This window comes from Camelus dromedarius, chromosome 6 (genome assembly GCF_036321535.1).
Source record: "Camelus dromedarius isolate mCamDro1 chromosome 6, mCamDro1.pat, whole genome shotgun sequence".
In the NCBI taxonomy this organism is placed as follows: domain Eukaryota; kingdom Metazoa; phylum Chordata; class Mammalia; order Artiodactyla; family Camelidae; genus Camelus; species Camelus dromedarius.
This window is the reverse complement of record NC_087441.1, coordinates 61,386,968-61,396,872: the sequence shown is the minus strand read 5'-3', so window position 1 is coordinate 61,396,872 and position 9,905 is coordinate 61,386,968. Positions and strand designations below refer to the sequence as shown.

The 9,905-nt window shown below is 41.4% G+C and overlaps 1 non-coding gene across 1 annotated transcript; it reads right to left on the bottom strand.

The window, feature by feature from the left end:
* Positions 1–9,525: 9,525 nt before the first annotated feature.
* Positions 9,526–9,597, bottom strand: TRNAT-AGU (transfer RNA threonine (anticodon AGU)). Its single transcript has one exon. It is a non-coding gene; the product is annotated as a tRNA-Thr (tRNA).
* Between the last annotated feature and the right edge of the window lie 308 nt (positions 9,598–9,905).

Sequence of the window (9,905 nt, the reverse complement as noted above, 5' to 3'; positions counted from 1 at the left end):
AATATTTGGGGGTCTAGTTTTGGGTTCTCTATTACGATTCATATTAATAAAAATGTTCAACAAAGGATAAGTATTTTAAATTTATTAAGATCATTAAGCATTAGATTTACTTAGTGTGTATCCACCAAGTGTACCAACCTAAGTGTATCACCAAAGAGAAATTAGACATAAATCATATCCTTAAATTGCTAACAATCTGGTGCTATAAATTTAAAATATTGGGATTTTTTCCCCCTGAATATTCTCTTTGACTTGTCCTGAGGCTACTAAGACAAAACTCTGATTTCCTAACTTCCACTCAATTCTTTAATGTGTATATAGCTCCATCTCTGGTAGTCTGTCCCATGTTTCGTCTCAATCCAATTGATCAGTCTGTTTGTTTAAAAGACAGATTCCTGGGTCCCATCTGGGACCTACTGGATCAAAATCTCTGCCTGCTGAGTGGAGGTATTTGCAATTTACATACCAAAGCCTGCGAACCGTGATGGTGCAGCATTGTTTAGTAAGCCAGCAGTGTTGTTAAGGAGCAATATGGTGTGTTTTCATCTTCCGCTGCCCCTGTAGCACAACTAAATTGAAAATGGTGAAGTCATTTGTTCAGCTCTGTGAGCTTCCACTTCGTACAAACAGCTGGGACCCCTGGCTACAGGGAATCTGCAATAAAGATAAGCCCGGAGCACGGAGCAACTCTCCTATGGCCACAGGAACAAACTCAAGCAGGAGACAGTTTCTTGGTGGAGATAAGGTTTTTAATCAGCAGCAGCAGGTACAATGACTGACAGCCTGAAAGGACAACCTGAGACGTGATGTCTAACACATGTGGCGGCAGCATTCTCTACCCAGAAGTGATGGACAAGATGCACACCAACTTGACACATGCAAATCAGCCGAGAATACTCTCTGCTGTTTCCGTCAAAACAGCGTGGCCTGATCAATAATGCAAACGTCTTGTTTCTCAGGCTAACAGCCTCTGTCATTTGAACCCTTGGAGAGATTTAAAAAACAAAAAACAAAAAACTGTCGATACATTTATGCCAGTAATCTTCCTCGAGTCTGAAATGTCAATAGACTAGGCAAATAATGCTGAAGATGAAGGGAGGAGAATCTCACAGGTGAAAAGTAATTTGTTTAACATTTTCCCATTTCTTTCTGCTTTGCACATATCTCCTCCCACTTCCATTTCAGAAAGCTTTCGGTAACAGACTATAATGAAAGACTTCACAGGAGAAATCGGTTTTGTGCAAAAATTTAAAAATAAGCAATTGTATTGATAGAGCAGTTTGGTTATATTCACAGGGCAGTAGGAGAGAGGAGAGTGAAGCCCAAAGGCCCTCTGTACCTCGCTTTGCAGGAGAAGTCTTAGGAGACATTAGATATGATACAGGGTTTGTCTAAAGCATCTCCATCCTAAAGGGCCCAGCTATTTTGCTGTGAGAGGTAAGGGTGCTACATTCAGAAAACTGTATTTTCCCTCTGCGTCTGTATAAATGGCCATGTGCAACTTTAGAGACAGTGAAGAATTTGGTGGGAGGGAATCCCAGCTACTTTTATTAAGTAAAAGAGATTTCCTTTGGACGAAGCTTTGCTGTGGGTCACAGGAGCCCTGTGATTCCTTCAAGAAGGAGCCCATGGTGCCAGCTGTCCCGGACTAAAGTCTTGGCTGCTATTCAAGGAAAAATATGTTTAAAGGGAAAGAGGGAGACCTTGTCACAAACATTATCCTGACACTCTCTCATCACATAACCAACCATCCCTACCCCGAGCTCTAGCTGAATTGGAGGGTGGAAGGATTCTGTCTAATCTCAGCGTCTAAAAGCTGCCTAAGCCTCATTTGGGCTGATAAGTCCCAGTCACTGTTCAGATAGTGGGAGACTGCTTCTCACCAAGATGCCTCTGTATTTCTCCAGACTTGTAGAGGTAGTAGGAATCCGCCATCACCCTCCAGCCCTCTCCATCCTCATCTATTTCCCACACTCACTTCTCCAGGAAAACCGTACTCTCTGGGATCTGGGGGCCAAGTAGGAATAAGGGAACAAGCTGCCCCCAATTCATTGTTCCTCTCTATGCCTGAGCAGATTCCACGGGAGTTGTTTTAACTGTGTCTCTCTGTGAAACACTAAAGGTGGGATCTGAGGTGGGGGGAAGGGGGAGAAAGAAGAGGAAGAGTGGAATATAAGGAAGTTGTATTTACCTGAAAATTGCCAAATGAATAGAACACCATAAAATACTGCAAGAGGGTAGAGATGGAGGGAAACCAGCATGGAAGGTGCAGTCTAGAGCTCAGAAAATGGGGAGAGCACAATTGTTATCTGAGTACGTGACCCCCGCTCCCGACCACCCCCCCTCCAAATACAATATTTTTATTTAATTTTGTTTTGAAAATTATTTATATCCTTTGAGATAGAGATATTCTGGATATGGTCCCAGAAATAGGATTGGAAGCTGTGGCCTCAAGCACAAAGCATTCAAAACTCACCCTCTCTCATAGTTTCACACAAAATCTCTGTTCCAGACCTGCCATCTCCCTTGAGCGTCATGCCAGCATCTTTGTTCAGTGTACTAACTATCTATTGCCCAAACTTAACAGCTTAAAACAACAAACATTTATTATCTCACAGAGTTTCTGAGGGTCGGAAACATGGGAACATCTTAGTCAGGTGGTTCTGATTCAAGATCTCTCCTGAGATTGCAGCCAAGCTGTCAGATGAGGCTGTGGTCATCTCAAGGCACAGTTAGGGCAGGGAGCCCACTCCCAAACTCACTCACTCGGTTGCTGGCAAGCTTCAGTTCCTTACTAGCCAGGGTGGACAGGATAGTTACCAGGTGAACCTCTCCGTAGGACTGCTAAGAACATAGCAACAAGGTAGCTGGTGAGGGTGGGGGGAGAGGGAAGAAGCATCCCAAACAGCCACTGGAACTCTCATAAATTATTAGTGGGAATACAAGTGATATTGTCACTTTAGAAAACAATTTGGCAGCCTCTTGAAACAATAAATATATATTTATGTTATGATCCAGCAATCTCTCTCCTAAGTATTTCTCCAAGAGAAATTAAAACTTGTCCATACAAAGACCTGTATGTGAAAGTTGACAGTAGCTTTAAGCAGAATAGCCAAAAACTAAAAATAATTCTATTGTTCTTCAACTGGTGAAGATATATACAAAGTCTGGCACAGCCATACGACAAAATGCTATTCAGTAATAAAAAGAAACAAACTGCTGGTATTTGCAACACACAAATGAATCTCAAAATCCTCATGCTAAGTAAGGAAGTCAAGCACAAAGAGCTAGACACAGTATGATTCCATCTATATGACATTCTGGAAAAGGCAAAACTATAGGGAAAGAGATCAGATTAGAGTTTTGGAGATGAGGCGAGGGGTTTTTACTCTAAAGAGACACAGGGAAAATGCTCTGTTTGAGTGTAGTGGTAGTCACATGACCATATACTGTTGTTGATACTCGTACCATACATCTGGAAAGGATGGATTTTACTGTGTGTTGATTATACATCACTAAGGCAGACTTTAAGAATAATAAAAAATAAAGGTGGGAAGGACAAGAGAAAAGGCATGGAAGTATGACATATGGTGCACACTAGAAAGAGACTACAACAGTTCAAGGTCACAAGAGCATAACATTCAAAGAGAGGAGTAGCAAGCAACAGAGTCCTGAGCTTTTCACTTACGTGTCCAGCTTGCACCTCAAACTCAATATAACCAGCACTAAAGCCTCCACCTGTCTCCCCTGGAAAAGTACCATCTTGCCTGTTAATAATGTCATTTTCCCAGTCACCAAAACTGTAAAGCTAGAGTCATTCTCAACTTCTCCCTTCACCTGTCTCACCAAATCCATGCTACTCTCTTGCAATGCCATGGTTTTTGTGGTTTTGGTGTTGGCAGCAGTGGTACAATGATGACAGTCAGGGTGTTTCATTTCTCTCATGTACCATTTTTTTTTCTTACCCCCATTGCTCTCATATAGTTCAGGCTTTTAGTTCTTCTCACCAAGATTGGAACATGGCAGCCCTCTAACTAGTCTCCGTGCATCCAGTAACTCTCTCTTCTTGCCAGACAAGTCTTCTGAAAATACCAACCTCATCCTACCACATCCTAATCAATTTTGATTGAAGCTTCAATGTTGGTTATATTGAGTTTGAGGCAAAAGCTGGTCAAGGTCAACGAAAAAGACTCTACTTGATCCTAATCTACTTTTCAAGTTGATTCCTCAATACACTCAGGTCAACAACCGGCTTCAGAGCCAGCCAGCTTGATGTGTCATTCCCACCTATATGCATTTTCTGCAGAATAGACCTTACAGCTCTGTCTGAGTTGCCCTCTCCTGCCCTCTCCATGTGTTTAAATCCTCCTCTTCCACCATGACTCAGCCCAAGTCCTACCTTCCCACTGTCACCTCTCTCTCTCAGTAGAATTCTTCAAGTCACACTGGCTTCCTTCTCAGAACTCTGCAACCCTGATTCTCCCACCCGGCTTGGGTTTAGTGGTCATATTGATCATGGTATTTCTACAGCCCTCAAAAGATTTCAAAGCACCTTCCTATTTACCATCTGATTTGAGGTCTTCTCAACAAATCTAGGAAATTACTCCTGTTTCAAAGATAAAACATTTGAGGCTCCATAATGCACAGGGATTTGCCGAAGGGCACACAGCTAAGGAGAAGATTTTCAATACATTTTTCAAATGAACAAATGAAGACAGAGCCAGAAAATTAACTTAGCAATCAAGAGGAAGAGGCAGGATTGTTGTTTGTTTGTTGTTGTTTGTTTGTTTTAAAATCCCTATAGGCACAACCATAAGGTCTTTGAGAAAGGATATCTAGTTTATTTATTTTTTAACACCTTTACTGTGGTATGATTCCTGTACAGTAAACAACACATATTTCAGATGTACAATTTGATGGATTTCGATAGATGTGTACACCAATGAATCCACCACCACAGTCAAGATAGCTAACATTTCCATCACTCCCCAAGAGGGAAGCAAGACTGTTTTTAATGGAGAAAAACTATTTAAAGTCAGAAAAAGATTATGAAAGTCAGAATTTGACCGTGATTGCATTCAAGTAGAGCACACGGTCTGCTGGGCTTTTGCGAGATTGGTTAAGAGACAGTAAAGGGCAGAACTTAACCTAAACAGTTCAAAAGATGAATTTTTAGTAAGCTTAAAACTGGAGAACTATACCCTCAGCAAGCACTTATTTCTGCCTTTGTGCCCGTTGGAGCTGGCTGTGTGGGAGAGTTAAGTGCTGCGTAAAATGTGGGATTAAAATTAAAAAGTTCTGAAGTATATTTTTAGAGAACAGAAACAATTAAAATTAAATGTAACTCCAAATTCAGTAAGTAGAGTTGGCATTTAAATTGGCTGTTTAATTAGCAAAATTCTATATGATTAAAGTAGTCACTTGAAAATGGCTTTCAAAGTAAAGCGTTTTAACATGCTCCAATATTTAGATGATCCACATCACTTGATCTTTGTGTTCCCCTCTGGAATTGACTTGTTCTGCAGTTTGAGTTAAGGAGCTCCTGGACTCGTGTTTTAGAAAGGAGCTTATCAGAATGAAAGCAGAAAGTGAGTCTTATTTGACACTAAAATATACCAGGCCTTGAGATGCTATTAGCATCCTCATTGTAGAAAGGAGTATAGGGAGAAATCTTTTTCTTCATATTGAAGGTTTGGACCCTTATCTCACATTCCATCTGAGGTACTGAGTTGGGGATTAGCTTTGAGGGCACTGTTGAATCAGAATTCTTGAGGTTATGCTTTTGACCTAAAACATTTTTTAAACAAAGGGCACATTTTTTTAAAATCCCTATATGCACAACCATAAGGGTCTTTGAGAAAGGATGTCTAATTTATTCAATTTTTTTTTCATTTAAGCTACACCAAAACCACAACTTCTTTATTCATTCATTTGTTGATGGACACTTAGGTTGCTTCCATGTCTTGGCTATTGTAAATAGTGCTGCTATGAACAGTGGGGTGCATGTCTCTTTTCAAAAATAGGTAAACAACAAGGTTCTACTGTATAGCCAGGGAACTCTATTCAGTATCTTATAGTAACCTATATTGAAAAGAGTATGAAAAGGAATACACATGTGTGTGTGTGTGTGTAATTGAATCACTATGCTGTATACCAGAGACTAACACAACATGTAAATCGACTATACATCAAAAAATAAATAAAATAAAATATCCTTTAAAAAACGAAAAACAAAAAAACCATGACCAGCAGAAAAGAATCCAGTTTTTTAAATTCCCCATGGCAGAGAACACCTAGATATTCACCAAATACATTTCCTCTTCCTGTGCACCCCAATAAACCACACTTCCCAACTCCCTTGCACTTAGAAGGGACCATGTGCTTAGTCCTTGTGAATGACATGTGAGAGAGATGTGCCCTGGCCCTGCGAAGGCAGTTAAGAGGGATGCGCCTTCCCCATGTGCTCCCTCCTCCCCTGTGTGCTACCTGGATGACACCAGGTTGCCTTTGAGCTGACATGTTGAAGATGGCAGAGCCACAGCATGGAAGGAGCCTGATCCTTAACAGACTGTGTGCAGACTGCCCCCCATACACACACACTGATGCACAGTCCCACACCCTCCCATCTCCCACCAGTGACCGCACTGATCTTCGAGGTGACCAAGAAGTAAATTATTATGATAAGGCACCGGGGTTTAGGGGACTGTTTATTAGACCACCAGGTGTTGGTCCACCTGCTAGCTCTACACTCCCCCCAGAAGAACTGTCTGCCACTCTCACCCACCATACAGTGTCTAAACAATGCTGTTTCATGGCCTTTTGTTCTAGTTGCTGTGCTAGAAGCCAGTGGGTCTTAACCTTCTTGAAGCCGAGGACTTTTTCAAACCTGATAAAAATGCAAAACCCCTATCCTTAGGAAAATAAACAACTGCACTCATGCACAAAATGTTGCCTAAAACTTCAAGATATTTTCAGAATCCCAAGCTCATCAACAGACCCCTCGGGCTAGGATCCCCGCTGTTAGCAGGGAGTGCGTTAGGAATGTGGAGGTGCCCTGAGTAAGTATTAAGCTTATATTATTTTCAGTCTTCCCACCTTTACTTGTCATCACCTTCGTATACAGCTGCCCAGTCATACCCATGTCTCTGATCTTTGAATTTTAAAAATGCAGAAAATTTAGTCCTTCAACATTGATTTTTCCCTCCCAGAGCAAAGATGTCAGTGTAACAGTCCCAAAGCCAAACATCGATTCCGTGACCAGGCCTTTGGATTTCTGTATCGATTGTGAGCAGTCTCTGCGTCAGAACCATTAGCGATGTGACAGTCAATATTTTCTGCCAGGCGCTGTGCAATTGCTTTTGGAAACAGAACCTTAACTCCCTAGCATGAGCCTTGAGACCTTTTCAGTTTTGCACTGTCAAGCTCTCTAACCTCATTTCTCCTCAGTCTCCTGCGTAAACTTTTTGTTCTTAAAAAATCACACTGCTCATGGTGCACTGAATCTGTGGCTTTTCTTCATGCCTCTGTGACTTTGCCTGGAATGTTCTCCCTTGACTGTCCCCAAACTCCTATTGTCTTCTAAGATTCAGCTCATGCACCACCTTTCTGGTCATCACCCCTGGCCTCAGTACCCATCACACACAGTGAAGATTTGCTCCTCTACCTCTCATGAGACCGTTAGCTCCTTTCAGGAAAAGATTATATTTTATTGAATACGCTTTACATAGTGTAGGACCTGACATGCATCGAAGCATGCCATGTTCTCCAGGAAGTCAGCTTTGAGGCAGATAGTTAGGGACACATGAAGAAAATCAACCCAATGTAACATCCCATGGTTTAGTACTAGGGGAACACACAAGATGGAATAATTCGTTCTGGAGGAGTGGAAGGTGATAAGAAAAAAGGGAGGGAAGGAAAGAAACAAGGAAGGTTTCACAGGGGGAGGGATTTTTGAGTTGGGTCTTGAGAACTGAGTTAGAGTTTACTAGAGAGAAGTCAGGAGGGCTTTGTTCTGGATCTCCCACTGGGACCCCATATGGGGAGGAGCTCTACCTCATTCTTGTAGAACCTGATCTTTCCTAGGCTTGCCTGGTTCTCAGTCATCTCAATCCTTTGTCAGCTCCACTCTCCCCAGGGTTCATCCTTGAATATCTTCCTGGTTTATCTGAAATGCTGACCACCCTGGACCAGGAGTGTGGCCCAGGAGGCCTGTCTTCTCTGTGAACGTGGCAGACATGTGCAAATTTGATTTCTATGACCTTGGCTTGGAAGAACTGAAGTGAGTTGTCCCACCTGTAGCAAGAGCGTAACTGAATTCTAAGTGTGATTCATTAGGTCTTCTTGGGTTGTAAGTGTTAGAAAGCCATTCAAATTAGTTGAGGCAAAAGGTAGAAATTTTGGAGACTGTGCTGACTCTTGTAACCTAACTGTAAGAGGCAAAAGTACACCTCGGTCTCCACCCTCTGCTTCCGTTTTAGTCTCCCTTCCAGGGGGCTCCATTCTTTTTCCTTTATGCCAGCCTCTTCTGCACCTCAAGAAATATGATACTCCTGATGGGTCCTACACCTCACATGTCCATCACCATGGGTGATTTTTCTCAAGTTCCGAGGCAAAAAAAAAGAAAAAATCCAGAAGGACGCTGGCCTGACTTAAGGTCAGATTCTTACTCCTGGACCAATTATGATAGGGTAAATCATGGTCCTCTCGAAGATGCCCACATCCTAATCCCCAGAACTTGCCTTACATGGTAAAAGGGATCTTGTAGTTGTGATTAGGTTAAGGATCTTGGAAGAAAAAAGATTATCTTGGATTATCTAGGTGTAATCACAGTATACTCACAAGGGTCCTTATAATAGGGAGGCAAGAGGATCAGAGAGAAACAGAGAGATGTAAAGACAGAAGCAGAGGTCATGGAGGAGAGAAGATGCCACACTGCTGGCTTTGAAGATGGGGGAAGGGATCACAAGGCAAGGAATGCAAGAAGCCTTTGGAAGACACAAAAGGCAAGGAAAACACATTCTCCCCTAGAGCCTCCAGAAGGAATGCAGATCTGCTGGTACCAGTTTTTTCGAACGATTTTGGACTTCTGACCTCCAGAACTGTAAGATAATAAATTCATTTTGTTTTAAGCCAGTAAGTTTGTGGTACTATGTTACAGCAGCAGTAGGAAACTGATATACCAATCAAATACACCCGGGCAGCTGGCTAAGATTCGTCCACCTTGAGTTGGATCCTACCTCACATTGATCTCCTACGACCAATACCATCCATTAATAGTGTCTGCTTCTGGGCTACATCGGAAATCCAACAGATACGGAGTTATCTTTTTTATTTAAGCTATTAAACTTCCTTGACTATTCTCAATGTCTAAAATTTCTTCACTGTAACATGACCAATAAGGGGAATTAAAGCTAAGGATTCTAGTATCTTGACTTCTGAGTCATGTTTTTATTACTTTATTTTTTATTTATTTATTTATTTATTTTCTTGGTAGGGGGTAGATAATTAGGTTTCTCTCTTTTTCAATGAAGGTGCTGGGGATTGAACCCAGGACCTCATACATACTAGGCATGCACCCTACCACTGAGCTATACCTTCCCCCTCGAGTAATTTTAATATATACATTCTAAAAAGAATTAAATGTTATAACACATATATTATATGATGATATAACATTATAAGATTTAACTCTCTGTTCAGTCACTATAATTGATGGCCTCTCATGGACCAGACACCGTCCACCCAGATGCTGGTGATTATAAACAAAAATTTATATGTGAACAAATATGATCTCTGCTTTCAGTGTGTGTATTTTGAATAGGAGAGTAAACACTAAATAAACATACATAAATATATAATTACAAATTATAATAATGTTCTGAAGGCAAAGAGGAGACAAAACATGA